Here is a 19262-nt window from a genome sequence, read left to right on the forward strand (position 1 = left end):
CCTAGCAGCCAGATTTTATAGCTTTAGCTTACAAATAAATCAGGTCAGAATGAAAAATATAAAGAAGCAACAGTGTTATGATCTTTAAAACATCTGACAGAGACAGCATAAATTTTCTCTAATCAATAGATAAAATTAGGCAAAAATGTCTAAATTGAATTTGAAAAAATTTTATTTATTTTTACCACCAATTTGAAAACTAGCTTTATTTCCCTAAGGTTATTAAAGTTGCATGAACTTGAAAAGCATTTAGGCTTATTTATTTAATTTATAGGTGCATATATATTTGGTATCAGGTAGACTATATACAAACAGAAGTATAGACAGACATATAAATGTATATATAACATACCACATACATATGTATATGTGTACACATGAAAATGCAGACAGAAAAAATAAAGATACAATAGTTTTTATGAAGAGTTTTTCCTTGTTAGTTCATGAGGAGTTTTTTTTTTCCTCTTTCAAACTATCAATATTTAATTACCTTTCTTATTGTCATAAACAATTGTTAACTAGACCACCATAAATTGTATTTCTAAAGGGAATAACTTCTAGGTGAAATAAGATAGAAGATCTATATCTCAAGGTACAGAGAAGGACTGTAGGGTTTTTTAAAAAGTAAGCTTGAGGTACATTCCTTAGGATATGTGCCTAAGGTATTTAGTACCTTAGGCACATTACCTTAAGCTTTCTTAGAAAGATCTGAATGTTTTCAAAACTCATCTGAATGGACAAAATGTCTGTTATTTTTAAAAAGTGGATTTATTAATGTATTAGTCCGTTTCTGTTGCTTATAAAAAAATACCCGCAACTGGGTAATTTAGAAAGAAAGCAAAATTTATTGCTTACAGTTTCTTAGGCTGGGAAGTCCAAAGTCCATCTGGTGGTGGTGACAGTGACCCAGGGGTCTCACATTGCAAGATGGAGTAAGCAGAGAGAGCAGAGAGAGACTCAGTAGAAGGCTTCTTTTAAAGCCTTCAGAACCATGTCCCTGACCACCATTTTTAATCAATTCATTACTGCACAGCCCTACAATCCAATCACCTCTTTAAGGCCTCACCTTTCAATTACCATAATAGGATTTCTCACCCTCCTAACAGTCACAGTGGGGGCTAAGTTTTTAACACAAAATACTTGGGGGACACAATTCAAGCTTCAGGGAGTTTGGGGGGGACAAAATGCAGTCCACTACAATTGCATGTTTTAAAATTAGTCTTGAGGATTCTCCTTGGCAAGTGGCTGTAAACTGTAGTTTTGGCCTGACAGGTTTATCAGCCATTCTCTAGGAATGCCCTTATGCAGACAGAATTAAGTTTAGGTATGTCATTTAGATAAGACATGGAGGAAGATTTAACATTAGATATTAGGCAACACAAAATTATAGGAATTTACTACAGGATTTTGAAAGGAAATACGTAGAAAAATCTAGAACTCTGTTCAGCATAACCACATAAATGTCAGAAAATTCTGACATTTTGGAGAGTTCTATAGTTAGACTTTTAATTTAGTTTCTGTTTTTTAACTGAATTAATGAGCATAGGGCAGAGTCTATTAAGGAACAATGCCTATCGCTCATGACTCTTGGGTCTCCAAGAGAAAGGCAGAGGACCTAAAAGGAGGTCATTGACACCACTGTACTTTTTTCACATAACTCCAGAGTCACCAGTTATTGTTGGAAGAAATTATGCCAACAAGCAAAGTAGAGAGGGAGAGCACATATACTTAGCAAAGTTGAAGAAAACGATCAACTAAGAAGTTCCCATTGGGAGAAGCAAAATACAACAGAGAGAAACAGAGAGACCTTAAAACATATAATTTAAATACTAGTTTTAATTAACCCAAATTTTCATCACAGATATCTAAAAATCTCTTAAAATCTTTTATTATCAGATTTTAGCCAGAACAAAACAGCAAATATTTTGGTTTTTAAAATTTTAGGGTGGCTATCAAGCAATTCAAACAAATAGGTTTAAAGAAGACTTTTCAGGATTCATGCCACTCCCCAAAATAAGGCCCTGAGAGGTAGTAGCACTCAGTACACCAGCTGCAAACGGGCCTGTTTATTTAGCTTAGGAGAGAAATTAAACAACAAAGGCTACTAATATATTATAAACCAAATTCTAGGCTAAAGATATATTTGAATAAATGACTCAAATATCCAAAACAAATAAGAATCTTGTATCCTTTTATAAGCTAGACTCTTTCTAATGACAACTTAAAGAGGAAAGTTTAGAAGTTTCATGGGCTGTAAGTGGGTGTAACCCATATTTTTGTTTGGTCAAAAATTTTTTAGGGTCTTAGCTTCTCAGCTGACTGTACACGAAGTTCCTGTGTATCCTTAGGGATAGAAAATCAGAACCATCGGCAAGATAAGCAGAAAAGCAAGAGCTGTCTATGGGGGTAGAAGGATAACAATTGTTTATCTCAAAAGGTTAAGAATGTTTATCCCAAAAGGCTAAGTCATAATTTTATTTTATTTTATTTTATTTATTCATTTATTTTTTTAAAAATTTTATTTTGTCGATATACATTGTGGCTGATTATTGCTCCCCATCACCAAAACCTCCCTCCCTCCTCCCTCCCCCCCTCCCCCCCAACAATGTTCTTTCTGTTTACTTGTCGTATCAACTTCAAGTAATTGTGGTTGTTATATCTTCTTCCCCCCCCCCGGTTTGTTTTTTTTGGGGTGTGTGTGTGTGTGTGTGTGTGTGAATTTATATATTAATTTTTAGCTCCCACCAATAAGTGAGAACATGTGGTATTTCTCTTTCTGTGCCTGACTTGTTTCACTTAATATAATTCTCTCAAGGTCCATCCATGTTGTTGCAAATGGCAGTATTTCATTCGTTTTTATAGCTGAGTAGTATTCCATTGTGTAGATGTACCACATTTTCCGTATCCACTCATCTGATGATGGGCATTTGGGCTGGTTCCAACTCTTGGCTATTGTAAAGAGTGCTGCGATGAACATTGGGGAACAGGTATACCTTCGACTTGATGATTTCCATTCCTCTGGGTATATTCCCAACAGTGGGATAGCTGGGTTGTATGGTAGATCTATCTGCAATTGTTTGAGGGACCTCCATACCATTTTCCATAGAGGCTACACCATTTTGCAGTCCCACCAACAATGTATGAGAGTTCCTTTTTCTCGGCAACCTCGCCAGCATTTATTGTTCAGGGTCTTTTGGATTTTAGCCATCCTAACTGGGGTTAGATGGTATCTCAGTGTGGTTTCGATTTGCATTTCCCGGATGCTGAGTGATGTTGAGCATTTTTTCATATGTCTGTTGGCCATTTGTATATCTTCCTTAGAGAAATGCCTACTTAGCTCTTTTGCCCATTTTTTAATTGGGTTGCTTGTTTTTTTCTTGTAAAGTTGTTTGAGTTCCTTATATATTCTGGATATTAATCCTTTGTCAGATGTATATTTTGCAAATATTTTCTCCCACTCTGTTGGTTGTCTTTTAACTCTGTTAATTGTTTCTTTTGCTGTGCAGAAGCTTTTTAGTTTGATATAATCCCATTTGTTTATTTTTCCTTTGGTTGCCCGTGCTTTTGGGGTCATATTCATGAAGTCTGTGTCCAGTCCTATTTCCTGAAGTGTTTCTCCTATGTTTTCTTTAAGAAGTTTTATTGTTTCAGGGTGTATATTTAAATCTTAATCCATTTTGACTTGATTTTAGTATATGGTGAGAGGTATGGATCTAGTTTCATTCTCCTGCATATGGATATCCAGTTATCCCAGCACCATTTGCTGAAGAGGCAGTCCCTTCCCCAGTGAATAGGCTTGGTGCCTTTGTCAAAGATCAGATGGCAGTAAGTGTGTGGGTTGATTTCTGGATTCTCTATTCTATTCCATTGGTCAGTGTGTCTGTTTTTATGCCAGTACCATACCGTTTTGGTTATTATAGCTTTGTAGTATAGCTTAAAGTCAGGTAGTGTTATGCCTCCAGCTTTATTTTTTTTGCTCAGCATTGCTTTGGCTATGCATGGTCTTTTATTGTTCCATGTAAATGTCTGGATAGTTCTGTCCATTTCTGAGAAAAATGTCTTTGGAATTTTGATGGGGATTGCATTGAATTTGTATATCACTTTGGGTAGTATGGACGTTTTCACTATGTTGATTCTTCCAATCCAAGAGCATGGGATATCTTTCCATCTTCTTGTATCCTCTCTAATTTCTCTCAGCAGTGGTTTGTAGTTCTCATTATAGAGATTTTTCACCTCCTTGGTTAACTGAATTCCTAAGTATTTTATTTTTTTGGTGGCTATTGTAAATGGGCTTGCTTTCTTGATTTCTCGTTCTGCATGTTCACTATTGGAGAAAAGAAATGCTACTGATTTTTATATGTTGATTTTGTATCCTGCTACTGTGCTGAAATCATTTATCAATTCCAACAGGATTTTGTTGAGGTTTTAGGCTGTTTGATATATAGGATCATGTCATCTGCAAACAGGGACAGTTTGACTTCATCTTTTCCAATCTGGATGCCCTTTATTTCCTTCTCTTCTCTGATTGCTCTGGCTCGTACTTCCAACACTATGTTGAATAGGAGTGGTGAGAGTGGGCATCCTTGTCTAGTGCCTGTTCTTAAAGGAAAAGCTTTCAGCTTTTCCCCATTCAGGATGATATTGGCAGTGGGTTTGGCATATATGGCTTTAATTATGTTGAGACACTTTCCCTCTGTACCTAACTTATAGAAGGTCTTTGTCATGAATGAGTGCTGAACTTTATCACATGCTTTTTTAGTATCTATAGAGATGATCATATGGTCCTTGTGTTTGAGTTTATTAATATGGTGTGTCACATTTATTGATTTGCGTATGTTGAACAAACCTTGCATCCCTGGGATGAATCCCACTTGATCGTGGTGGATAATTGTACAAATGTGTTGCTGTATTCTGTTTGCTAGTAATTTAGTGAGGATTTTTGCATCTATATTCATCAAGGATATCGGCCTGTAGTTTTCTTTTTTGGTTATATCTTTACCTGGTTTTGGTATCAGGATGTTGTTTGCTTCATAGAATGAGTTTGGGAGATTTGCCTCTGTTTCAATCTTTTGGAATAGTTGTAAAGAATCAGTGTCAACTCCTCTTTGAATGTTTGGGGAAATTCTGCTGTGAATCCATCTGGTCCTGGGCTTTTCTTTGTTGGGAGCTTTCTGATAACAGCTTCAATCTCCTTTATTGTTATTGGTCTGTTCAAATTTTCTACGTCTTCATGGTTCAGTTTTGGGAGCTTCTGTGTGTCCAGAAATTTATCCATTTCCTCCAGATTTTCAAATTTGTTGGTGTATAGTTGTTTATAGTAGTCTCGAATGATTCCTTGTATTTCAGATGAATCAGTTGTAATATCGCCTTTTTCATTTCTAATTTTTGTTATTTGAGTCTTCTCTCTTCTTTTATTGTTAGCCATGCTAATGGTTTGTCAATTTTATTTATCTTTGCAAAAAACCAACTTTTTGATTCATCGATCTTTTGAATTGTTTTTGGGTTTCAATTTCATTCAGTTCTGTTCTGATCTTAATGATTTCTTTCATTCTGCTAACTTTAGGTTTGGATTGTTCTTGTTTTTCTAGTTCTTTAAGGTGAAGTGTTAGGTTGTTCACTTGCCATCTTTCCATTCTTCTGAGGTGAGCATTTAATGCAATAAATTTCCTCCTTAATACTGCTTTTGCAGTATCCCACAGGTTTTGGTATGATGTATCATTATTTTCATTAGTTTCATTAAATTTTTTGATTTCCTGCTTGATTTCTCCTTGGACCCATATGTCATTAAGTAGGATGCTGTTTAATTTCTTTGTGTTTGTATAGTTTCCAGAGTTTCGATTGTTATTAATTTCTAGTTTTAATCCATTGTGGTCTGAGAAAATACATGGTTTAATTCTAATTTTTTTGAATTTGTTGAGACTTGAACATATATTTTGAATATACCATCCCATTCCTTTCTAGCTTTTAGGGTTTTTGATGAAAAGTCTGATGTTAACCTGATTGGGGCTCCCTTATAGGTGATTTGACGTTTCTCTCTTGCAGCTTTTAAGATTCTCTCTTTGTCTCTGAGTTTTGCCAATTTGACTATAACATGTCTTGGAGAAGGCCTTTTTGGGTTGAATACGTTTGGAGATCGTTGAGCTTCCTGGATCTGAAGATCTGTGATTTTTCCTATACCTGGGAAGTTTTCTGCCACTATTTTGTTGAATACGTTTTCAATGGAATCTCCATTTTCCTCCCCTTCTGGAATACCCATGACTCGGATATTTGAGCGCTTAAAGTTGTCTGATATCTCTCTCAGATTTTCTTCAATGTCTTTGATTCTTTTTTCTTTCTTTTTGTATGCTTGTGTTATTTCAAACAGCCCATCTTCAAGTTCAGAGGTTCTCTCTTCAACTTCGACAAGCCTGCTGGTTAAACTCTCCATTGTGTTTTTTATTTCGCTGAATAACTTCTTCACTTCAGCAAGTTCTGCTACATTTTTTTTCAGGACATTGATTTCCTTGTAAATTTCCTCTTTCAGGTCCTGTATACTTTTCCTCATTTCATCATGATGTCTAGCTGAGTTTTCTTATATCTCATTCAGTTTCCTTAGGATTATCACTCGAAATTCCTTGTCAGTCATTTCAAGGGCTTCTTGTTCTATAGGATCTAGAGTTTGAGATTTATTAACTTTCGGTGGTGTACTTTCTTGATTTTTTGTATTTCTGGTATCTTTTTCTTTTGATGTTTATTCATTGTGGCAGGGGGTTTCACAGTCCACCAGTTTGAGACTATTGACTAACTAAGATGTTGCTGTGGTTGCCAATTTGGTATGGCTACCTCCGTGACTGCTCAGTTGGCCTCTAGTGCCTTGTGTGTATGGTTGCCTTGGGTCTTGGGCCTCTCCAGGGAGCCACCTTTCTGGTCAGCTTGGACTCTGCTGGGCTGGTGGATCACGTACCACAGGGTGTGTGATCTCTGTTGAGCTTTCACTTCCCATGCAGGACTTCTCCCTGTTCCCTGTGCTCTGGCCCAGGCTGTTGGATCATGCAGTGGCGACCCCACAGGGTGTATGGTTTCTGTCAAGTCTCCGCCTCCCTGGCCACACGTCTCCCCACTCTGTGCGCACTGGGCTGGGCTGGGATGTGTCTTCTGCAACCCTCATCTATCAGCTGGGCCTTCAAGACCCTGCTCGGCACCACCTCGCCCAGGAAGTCTACCAGGTTTCTGGTAGGCACAGATGACCGGTCGCTCTGGGTGCCTTTGTAGCACTGTGTAGATCTTTCTCGGGATTTGTTCACCTTTGTATCCCCCCCGGCATGGACCGAGTCTAGCGCCCGCCTGCAGTCAGCTCTCCGGCATGTTCAAGTGGACTTGGGAACTCTCCTACCACACTATTCCCAACCAGAAATTGGTTAGGCTTTTTTCCAAACTGGTGGCCGCAGAGATGGTATCTGCCTCCCAGTAACAGGAAGTTTACCAGGGCGGGAGTCCAGGGTGTGTTGGAGTGACAGTCGGCCCCACCCGTACTTCCTTGCCCTCCCAATACTGGCCAGGGATGCCCCACGCCACCAGCCCCGCCAGAGAACCGCGGAGGGAGTGGGAGGGGAGGCCCCCCCCACAGGCCCCGGGAGGCCCCAAACCGGGGCAAGCAAGTGGGAAGGCTCAGTGAGGAGACGAGCCGAGCCGGAGCTGCCAGCACCTGGGAAAATGGAGGCAGCCCCGGGGCGGTGAGTGGCCTGGTGATGCAGGCGGAAGCCAGGTGGGCGTCAGCCCCCCGAGCATGGCCGGGCCAGGGGTCACTCACAGGGCTGTGCCAGGTCGGGTGCTCACTCTCTGCCTCTGGTTTGTAGCCTTCCCCGTTCTCGGCCGCCACTGCCTCGGGCTGCTCGCTTGGTCCCACGGCATGGCTTGGGTGCTCCCAGGAATCTTCTTTAATGCCGGCCTGAAACCTCGAATCCTAAATAGGGCAGCTGGCCACCTTCAGCGTGGCCCTGGCCTCCGGGATCCTGTCTGCATCCACAGCAGCCCTGGCGCCGTGTTCCCTGTTTAGAGACTCGTTTTTGCAGCTAAGAAACAGTTCTTTTCCTGCTCCATTCTTCAAAGCTGTTGCCCTTAAATGAGGCAGCCTCTCCTGCTGAGGGCAAAGTGGCGGTCAGCCCCCACGACCGGCAACCAGCTGCGGTCCTCCCTTAAGAAATGGCAAGAGGAAGATCCACAAGTTTCCTGGCTGCCTGAGGCCCAGTGGCCGCCTTTTCCACCTCAGCTACTCCGTGCCAACCGCCGCAGCCACCGCCATCTTGAAACCCCCTCCTGGTTTAACTTTTTAAACTCCAAATTGGCTCCTCATTCATAAAACCAACCTTATTAACTACTTCCAAAAAAGAAAAACAAGACAAAACAATAGAGAAAAAGGAAATAAAAGAAAAATAGTAACTACTTCCGCATGCCGGGCTCTGTAGAGGCCTCTAGAATACAAAAGTGCCTTCACAGAGCTCAGGTTCCATTGGGAGAGAATTTATTATTTGGTTCCCCCACAGGAATGTGAGCTCTAATCAAGTCATAATTTTAAAACAACAATGTAAACTAATTTCTATAAATATTTCTTTTACAAGTTAAAGGATCACAAATGTGTTTACCAAAAGGTTAAAAGTTATAATTTTGAAACAACACTTTAAACTAATTTTTGTAAATATTTCCTTTCCAAGTTAAAGAAATTTTGTGATAGGTCTAAAAAAGAAAAAAATTTTTAATAATTCCATGTCTAACCTCAGTTTAAAAAGATGTTTTATTAGCTTTTCTTCCCCATAGGTACCTATAAGACAGCTGTTTAAGATGAGAGCTCTCTAAAAAGAATATATATATTTAACATAGGCAATTTATTTTAAAGAATACATGTTTGGCCACTGTAATTTTGAGGTCACTTTGAGTTATATGAGTCCATTTAAAAGTATTTGCAAAATAAATCACCATAAGACATAGCTGTTATTTCAAAGCATGCTATGCAATTTTTGCTTGGCCAAGAAACAAAACCAAAATATACTGGCATCATACCTGTTAATATCATAAACCAATTCACTCACCTAGTGGCAGAAATCATAATGACAGTACTCCTCTTCTCCCTGGCCTCCTATCCAAAAACAGTGACTAACCTAGAATCTTCCATCACGTGGGTGAAGTGGAAATTAGCAGTACCTTTACCTGAAACTCTCATGGCTAGAGATGAAAACCCTCATTCTCAAAAGGAAAAGAAAGAATTAGAAAGGACAGCTCAATAGTTCCTTTAATCTCAAGCAAAAAGATATAGATCCAGAATCCAGGAGAAACTCACCCCTTCTGCACCAAAAAAGCCCCTGGAGTTGGAGAGCGTGATGGGCTCTATGCCAGTACCTGAAGCATGAACACAAGAGGAAATGCTGGATAGTCAAGGAAGTTGCTCTGGAGTCCCTTCATGAATCACCAAAATGTTGACCTAAAGAGAAACTGAGGCCATATACATATATCAAGGACTTATTGAACCAGTACGACTACTGCAACAAGGGAGACAAAGATCAGGTTGTTCTTAGAAATGCATTCCAAAGAGGGCCAGCAGACCTTAGTATTTTATAATTTCAAGAAGAGGGAAGGGTCAAAGGAGATAGAGAAAGATGGCTCCACCCAATAACTTCTTCAAGGTTTCTTTTGGTTGTACATGATGTATAGATTTGGGATTGTTACTAGGTTTTATCCTACATTCAGGAATCAAGGGTAAAAGTGATAAGAAATATTCTATGTTATTTTAAGGCTTTTTGATGCCATTAAGTCTACTTCTAATAAAAATGGTAGTATGATAACATTTTCCAGGATAGGTGGATGCAATTGCTGAATTATTCCAGATCTCCCAAGGCACTACAATTTAGCTTACTTGGTCAGAGCAGATTCTCTTGGTTATCATGTTTTGAAGTACAAGCATAGACTCTGACCTTACTGGGTTTATACCAGGGGAGGTATAGTTATAGTTATAATATATATGGTGTGATACATGCTTCCACAGAAGTAAGGATAATGGTTCTGTACACATGCATAGAGGTATTCCTAACACTACTTGAGAGGTATCAGAAATGGTTTTCTAAAAGAGATGACATGGTGAGTAAACTATAGACTCTGAGTAAGAATTTAGCAAAGAGGGAAAAGAGGGAAAAGAGTCATGGCAAGGAGAAGAGTCATCTTTAAAAAGACCCACTTTTTTCAAATCTATGTTATGAGAGTACAACATATTTTAAAATTTGCAAACACTTGAATCTGGCTAAAATGCTCTGTTCAATGAAGGAGGAATGGCAAAGAGAATTCAAATCATGAGAGTCTTGTTGAGGAATCCAGAAATACTGGCACAGCCAGAGCTGTCAGCAGACATTTGAAGAAAGCTAATGAAGAGATGGCGATGTGAAAAAATGGTAGACACAGTGAGGGAAGGCAATAAATGCTTACATGTAAGAGAGATTTGGGAGTTTAGATCAAGAAGTCTTGCTAGTTATGTTGTAGAGACAAAAGAAAATAGTCAAGAAAAGGTGTCATGTACAATGGACATGTAACGTTAAACCAGGGTGAAAACATGAATTCCTTTGCATATACAATGTTACTTCAAAAAGTTCATGAAAAAATACAATTGAAATATAACACAAATCTTTCCATAAACTTTTTGAAGTATCCTCGTATATGATATATAAAATATATGCACATATTTAGGTATTTCAGAGACCTTTCTTAGTTGAAAGAATGGGCCACCAATAAAAACATGAAATACCTTAGTTTTTTGTTTGTTTGTTTAATTTGAGTTTATTAAAGTATAATTTATCAATAGTAATGTTTACCCTTTTTAACATATAAGTCAATGAGTTTTGACAAACGTAACTGTCACAACCAGATATAGAACATTTAATTACCTCCAGAATTTCCCCCAAATCTCTTTGCAGTCAGCATCTGACCCCACTTTCACACAACTGTAGGAAGTGGTCAGATTCCAATTCCTTTAGTTTTTACCTTTTCCAGATTGTTGTATAAATGGAATCATACAGAATGTTTGATTTGGCTTTTTTTTTTTCACTTAGCATAATGCTTTTGAGATTCTACCATATTGCTATATTGCAGTATATATACAAGTTTGTTCTATTTAAATATAGAATATATTCCATGTACAGATATACAAATACTTTACTATGTTAAGACAATTTATTTTTTAATTTCCCTTATCTTTCTCTTTATCTCTGCATTTCACATTTTGGATTTCATCTTCTATGTTAAAGAAGAGAAAACTTAAGCTTCATTCTTAGTGCCAAGGTGTCTCATTAAATGGAAATTCATAATAGACTGAAACTCTGAGGAAAACAAAACAATTCAAATTTGAGTAAAAATTACTAATTTCTCTCATTTAATCTGATAAATTTTTCTTTTTCATTATCTCTTCACTATCTTCATGCCAGTTTGTGGAGGAATCTGATATTGGTGGCATATATGAAAGCCTTCTCTGTGAAAAGAACAGTGAGTGTCTTTACATTAGCAATATGTGACTTCAAGACAGTCAATCAAAGTAGTGCCTTTCTTCCCATCTTTTTTTTTTTTTTTTTTTTTTTTTTTTTTTTGCATTCCAAGGGATAGAAAATCTCCCACGTTACTACAAACCATGTTAGACTTAGGTTACCAGACATCCAGGGACCAGGGAACTCAATTACCAAAGGAGAATTAGTGGTACACATTATAAACTGGGTGTGAGTATAGAAGAAATAAAGAACTGGGGATTAGAACCAGTTTTAGGAAGTGAACTTCTAAGTGTACTATTCTCTGAAACACAGAAATAGAGAGATAGTTTAGGTATAGATGATTAATACTGTTATGAAAATATTAAGTTTTGAATGGCTACTGAATGCTTATTGGGAGTAGGTAATAGAGCCTGGATATCAGGGGGGAAAAATGGACTTTTTATGGCAACTTGGGGAACTAATTTAAATAGCATGGAATAATCTAATAATTTACATAAAGGTGCAGAATATGAACAAATATAACCAAATAAAAGATTAGCAAACCAATGCAGCGCTATGTTAGGAAAGAGATAGCATTAGGAAAGTGTATAGAAGAGGCAGGAAAAAGAGGTTAGACTGAACACAGATTTGTCATCTTCATGGGGTAAAATTTAGGCTGATGAATGAAAGAATGAATGAACAAATGATCTTTACAAACTGGTTTGCAATTTATCTAACTGGCCTAACTGACAAGCATGGCTTGATTATTGACCAAGGGGATTTCCATAGGTCTCACACTGAGAGCTCCTTACAAGTCTTCCAAAGCCAATATTCCTGGCAAAAATTTTGGAGGTTTGAGACAGAGACTCAGCCCAGCTGCATGCAAAGATAGAACTATGGGGACTTTGGTTTATTTAAATGTCTCTGAGACTCCTGATACTTGCCTGCATTTACTTTTTTTTAAAAAATTTTTTGGTACTGCTCTGTATTGATTATCTTTCTATAAAAGCCTCAGTTTAGTCTACACTGTGGAGTCTAGTCAATCCTCTCAAATATTCAAACTGGGGAATACAATACATCTAATTTTTATTGTCTTTACTGATTCGTATGGGAAAGGAAGCACTTGCTAGATCAATTAACTACGTGGCAGCTGCAAGCAGCTATGATGACTTTTCCCAGGAATGATAATAAACCCTGGAATGCAATTGGAATTGACTGATGATCAATATCAGAACCTGATTGAGTTTGCAATTATCTACAATCTTCTTCAACAGACAACCTGGGTTTTGCTCTAGCCAATCAGAGGTAAATATACGAGGCAGGAATTTTCACCCTTACAACTTTCAAGTGTTTGATGGCAGCAATAATCCATGGAATATTCTAAGGAATGTATTGTGTATTTTTGTTTGCTATCTTCGTAGAGTGAGAGGACAGTTGCCTGGGCTTCCAACTTGGGTCTTTGTACAATATTCTCTATCTATGGGTCAGGGAAACAACATAGGTCACCTACTAGTGACTAATTATTTGAATTCCCTCTACTCATACTGTAACTGGGGAAGTAGATATCAAGTTTCCACAGACCTGCTCAGCCCACCGTGAGATGACCTGGGCAGTCTCCATTTAATATCTGATCTCTTAAGTCTTCACCCAGTCAGAACACCATAATGTTGTTTTAGGTTTCCAGAATGTAAGGTATTTTAAAAAGGCAATATCCAATTACCCACATTAGGTCTGTATACTACCCATGCCTTGGTACAGCATATTCCTGGAAAATGGATATAGGGATTTATGGGAGGGCAGAGAAAAGTCAAGTTATTCCCTCGGTCCATTGCAGGAGACTTCAACAAAGTGGACTGCGAAGAGGCTCTGGCACTGTGAACTTTGCTGAACTACTTGAGAGTAAATTGCAGATATAATTGATTTTTAAGCCACAAATAGTTCAGTTTATATTTTGTAAGAAGAAAATTCTTTTAGGTAATGAATATGCAAATTTCAAATTCAGGCTATTCGCTATTAATATAGCACTGTTATTTAATGTACAGTACACAGTAAAATTTTACCAATTGTCCCAATGGAGCCATTTAGAGCTTTAAAAAAAATCCTGGATTTAAACCTGAAACACATATTTCATTCATTTGTCATTTGACTTTAGTTTCCTTCCTTTAATCTGAAAGAAATTCACAGCCTTCGTTTATCTTTCTTGACATTGAGATCTTTGGAATACAGACCAATTAAACTATATTGGAATATGAGACATTGTAAAATGTTCCATAATTCATGTGTGCCTGGTTGTTTTTTCATGATCAACCATGTTTGTGGTCAAAAATAGAGTGGAAAAATCCATTATTTCCATTCTCTTGAGCATTCTGCCTTTAGGTTATTCCCTATAGTAAGTCAGGGAAGTTCTTACATATCAACATCAACTAATGGAGGCAGTCATTGAGTCCAGGTATCAATTAGCCTACTCAACAGACTCTTTAAACCAGTCCCTGATGATTGAGCCAACATGTTAAATTCAGATTCTCACTCAAGTGCACCATCTCAACAGATTTGGCACAATTAAGCCTTCTATATAGCCTACATTTGTCTAACACCATTAAATCCATGCCTACCTATGTATGCTTCCCAGAGTTCTGCCAGTATAGATTGTTAATGTCTTCTGCCAAAACATCTTTTAACACTTTCAGTGCATAGGCTTTCTCTTCTGGGAGTTGTGTTTGTGATTCTCTGTCTGTTATATGTTGGGCACTAATTCTCATTATGGGTCAGGAGTCAATGAGAGGAGGTAGAGATCATTCTCGGGGAAAATAAACATCAATTTGTGAGGAAACTGCTCAAGGTTCAGTCATTGAAAAACTTTTATGCAGGTGAATCTTGCTTCTTCAGAAAGATGAATAGTGGTACTTCCCATTCAAAGAAATATCACCAGTTTCTTCTCTGCCTTCTGTTCCCTAATTGTAATCTTCCTTTGATTTGGCTCCTGTCCTTGGATTTGTCAGGACCTTAGAATTCTACCAGTATGGATTCAGTGGATCTGAATCCATATAATATGATATGAATTAATTACCAAGAAGGAAATCCAATTACTAAATGTGATAAATTTCATCTGAAATGTTGAAATTATTTTATTTGAAAAAACTCTATAATTACTCAGCTCACTATCAATAATTCAACTCTTTGAATTAGTTAAAAGCAAATCATGTTATTCTTGACTATTCAAAAGGAATTTTTGTTTTTGTTTTGTTTTTAAGAACAATGTAATCAATGGACATTTCTCCTTAGAATTCCAAATTGAGGAATTTATTAGTAGGTACAATTGCAGTCACTTTTCCAGTCTATTTTACATACTATTACAGAATCTATTGATATTTCTTTAAAGATAATTCTCAGGCCTTTAATACTACAAGAGTGTTGAAGAGCAAAGTATGTCAATAAAAATCACCATTGCATGCAGCTACAAAATATGAATTATGAAACCAAATTTATGTCTTCTTGGCACAGTGTTTGCCTTAGCAGGGAGATGCCATAGTTTTAGGTGTTAATTTTAGTAATTTCTGTGGAGTCAGCCTATTTATGCTGGTTTCTATACTAGCTATTTTCAGTGTAAAAAGTCAACCCTTTAAACGTGTAATAGGATGAATATTTCATGTTAATGTAAATAACAAATTAAAAAGACTAGAACAACTTGTTAACCAATAAGAAACAAGCGAAAAGAGATTTACATACATCTAATTAGCTGGGTTTTTAAAATCCTTTGCATCTTAAAATAAAATAATATGAATTGATATATTATGGTAGAGAGAATTTTCTAAAGGCAGATAATTTGTATATAACAATAGAGTATTTTTTCCATTCTGACAAAATTATATTGTAATTATCAATATTATTTTCCAATAAGGATCTTCAAAAAATAATCACTGGATATAATTTTGTATTATACATTATACTATAGTATTATGGCTAATTAATAAGTAATAAGAAGTATGTGATTTATTTTTTCCTTACAAAAATTAACGTTAAAATTTAGAATTTATAAATTTAAGATATCTTTATTGTTACAACATGTAATAGCCATGGATTTTAAAAACCTATATTTAATACCTACATCAAATATGATACTTGTGTATCAATATGTTGTATACCTAATTATTAGAAATTAGTAACATGTTTTTATAGATAATGAGGAATTTCTTTTTTCTTTACCTTGAGAATGCAGCAAGTGGTATGATCCTTGTACACTTAATGCAATAATATATATTTATGAATCCATCCAGCTATTTGGTATTAACAATAAAGTTTTGAAAAGTGAAAAACAACTTTTAAATTTGAAAGTGATGGTAAAACAAGAACTGAAAGGTTGCTACTTGTTTTTATGAATAAATAAATTACAATATATTGTACAATGTTATTTCTTCTTGAAGAACAGAAATATATATTTTCTTATAGTTTTTATTCCAAAATGATATTCACTTGACTATGAGATAGGCAAAATTTCAAAATAAATATTTTCAACTATTGCATTTATAACTAGTGCTTCAACTTACAATTATTTTAATAAGATTCTATTGTATGTCAACACTTCAGAAATTCTACCAAAATCTCCTTTGTAGTACCTAAGTGAATTAGTAAAGCAGTTTGTTGATTGAAATAAGAAAACTAAATCTATTGAAAGTTTAGGTTGAATTATATCTCATTTAAATAGTAAATCAGAAACTGCAAAGCATCTGAGATGTTACCCTGCATGCACAGTTGTATATTTATATACATAGATAAAATAGATAAAACTACAGATATAGATACAGATACAGGGATAGATGTAAATGTAGATAGCGTAGATGTAGATATATAGTAGCAAAAATGCCAAGTCTTTGAGTCAGGTTTCAAACTTTATTTACTCACAGTGTAAAGGGGTGCAGAAAACCACTGCAGCATTAATCTCCTCATGCCTAGCACCCTGTGGGCAACGTGATGAGAGACATGTGAGTAAGAGGGATTGTTCTATAGGAGAAAGGTGCAGAAATATGAATTTCTGTGCTTATATTGGAGAGGAACAGCTGCTCCTCACTTCCCTTCAGAAAGAAGGAGATAATTGTAATCGCTTCTCTTCTGTAAAAGGGGAAAAGTAAGGTAAGTGTCTCCAAGTTTAAACCCAGGGTTTTTATCCTTTTTGAAGTGCAAACACATAGGAACATAACTCATCTACTCCTTATGAAGACTTCAGGCTGTTCAGCTTCCCTCTCTGTTAACCTAGGTCACTGCCCTAGGATGCAGCCATTTAGTTCTCCGGGAGATGAGAGTGGGTTTCTTCTTCCTTGAGTGGAGTAATAGGGAGAAGAATAACTGAAGATCTACTTTTCATGGCATAAAAAAAGCAAATATTTCTGGTGGGAAGTAAAATCAAGCATTCTCTATCTTCATAGCACATCAATTTTTATGTCTCAGGAGGACAGGACTTTGCAGGAACACTGAGAAATCCAAACAAGATTTATCTTCCCATATTGAAGACATTTTACACCTTCTGTAATAGCCCAAGTTGTATTGATCTGTGAATTCACAAACATATAAAATGCAAAATATGTCATAAACCAAATATAATCTCTCATGACTTTTCAAGGATTAAGGTGATAAGAATATTTGTATGGAAAAAGGGTACAACTGGTAATTTAGAACACAGCTCTCTGTTCAGTCAATAGAATCAGCTCTGTTGATTCTATCAGTAATGGTGATAGGTGTCATGTTAATTCCTGAATAACTATAATTTACCATGGCAGGGCACTTCTCCCATAATTTTCTTTTTAAGAAAAAATTTTATTATATGTTTGGTGTTTTACTATGGAAACTTAATTCCATCATTCAGGTTGATTGCTATAAATGAATTATTATCATTTAAAAGGAAAGAAGGAAGGAAGGAAAAGTCTCTGACAACTGGCAACTGGTTGCTGGAAGCTAAGCTATAATGTTCTTAAATAAACATAATCTTCACAGAATATCAACAATATTCAGACAAAGCCACTAATAACAATAATCACACAAGACCACTTTATGATAGAAGGAATCCTGGGACACAACATTCTGTGATTAGTAAATAGATACTCATTTCCTGTCTTGTCTAATATGAATGGGTATTATTCCTTACCAAAGATGATTTTAGCTCTATTTTGTGCTTTCCTTCTTCTATGTAAAATGTGTTAAAGTATCAAATTAAGAATTGCCTGTGCTTCCTGATGAAAGCAGCCACTTCAGAACACACTTAGTTTTCTTAAAACCCACCCCAAAATGACCCCAAACACAATTCAATTACTATAGCAAGACCCTTCTATCTCTCTCTAACTGAGATGCCACAGGGTTATCCGTAGCGTGTGCTCTCCCTTGCTTCAGCAAGCTATTAAACCCAACTTTGAACATAGGTATGTCTATGGTGGTCTTTGTCTTTTTTGCAGAAGAGGAAAATTCTAGGTAGTGGATACAGCAAATTGAAGGATCTGGTATGAAAGCATGGTTGGTGTGTTTGAGGAAAAGGAAGAAGTCAGTGTGATTGAGGCAGAATGAGTGATGGAGAAAGCAATAAAAGATCAGAGAACTAATCAGTGACAAAATAAATTAGGGGTAGAGCTTTGACATAAGGATTTTGAAATTTGCTCTGAATGACATGGAAAACCATTGAGGGTTTTGATTAAAGTATTGATATCTATCATAAGTTTTAACAAAATCATTCAAACTGTGATTGAGAATAGTGTAAAGAGAAGTAGATGTGTAAACAGGTCAACTGGGAGTTGTTTGTGATAATACAAGTGGGTTGGGCCAGATTGTTAACAGTTTTGATGGATAAGTATTCAATGTTTAGCCAATAAGCATGTATCAGCTTTTATTTTTCCCTCCTAAAACATCAAATATCAATTAATTGTTCTCACTTCTTTATAGTGAAACTTTTTTTTAGGGGAGATAGATTTTAATAAATATCTGTGCATATTGTTGTTGCACTTAACAGAAGTAACGATAATAAAATACTTCCAAGTTTTTAAAATTGTGAACGATTTAATAATTTATTGCTTAAAATTAGTAGGAGTTTCATGTCTTAAAACCATTGTGATCATTATTATTCAAGACTTTTAGCTTTATTATTGACATCTTGAAATTTGACTTTGTGGGAAAAAACTAATATGATCAATAAATGGTTAGAAGAGGTCACATATTTATCTATTCAATAACTTTGTTCTTCAACCATGTAGTTTTTTTTTCTTTTTTTAGTTTAAACTGCTTTATTCATTAACTGAGTGCTATGGGTCAAATGCGTCCCTTGAAAGTTCATGTGTTAGAAACCTGATTTCCATTGTAACTATGTTATGAATGTGGGAAATCCAATTATGATATTTGAAAGGTGGGCCTTTAAGAGGAGATTAGATAGTGAGGACTGTGCTTTCATGAATGGACTGATCCATTTATAGAGTTATGGGCATGGTTCTGATGGCTTTATAAGCAATGCAATTGACAAGGCCAGTTTGCTATTGCTCAGCTCATTCTCACCATGTGATACACCACCTGGTAGAAAGTCACCCCACCAGGAAGAAGGACCTCAACAGATGTGTTCTATAGACTTTGGACTTCCCATCCTCCAAAACTGTAAGAAAATAAATTCATTCCTTTGTAAATTACCCAGTTTCAGGTATTCTGTTATAAGCAACAGAAATGGATTAATACACTGAGATAAAATAGCCTTAAACTTTCAATGAATCTCTTGTCCTATTGGGTAAAGTCTAAATACTTAGCAAATTCTATAAAGATCCT

The sequence above is a fragment of the Cynocephalus volans genome, chromosome 1, assembly GCF_027409185.1.
Source record: "Cynocephalus volans isolate mCynVol1 chromosome 1, mCynVol1.pri, whole genome shotgun sequence".
NCBI lineage: Eukaryota > Metazoa > Chordata > Mammalia > Dermoptera > Cynocephalidae > Cynocephalus > Cynocephalus volans.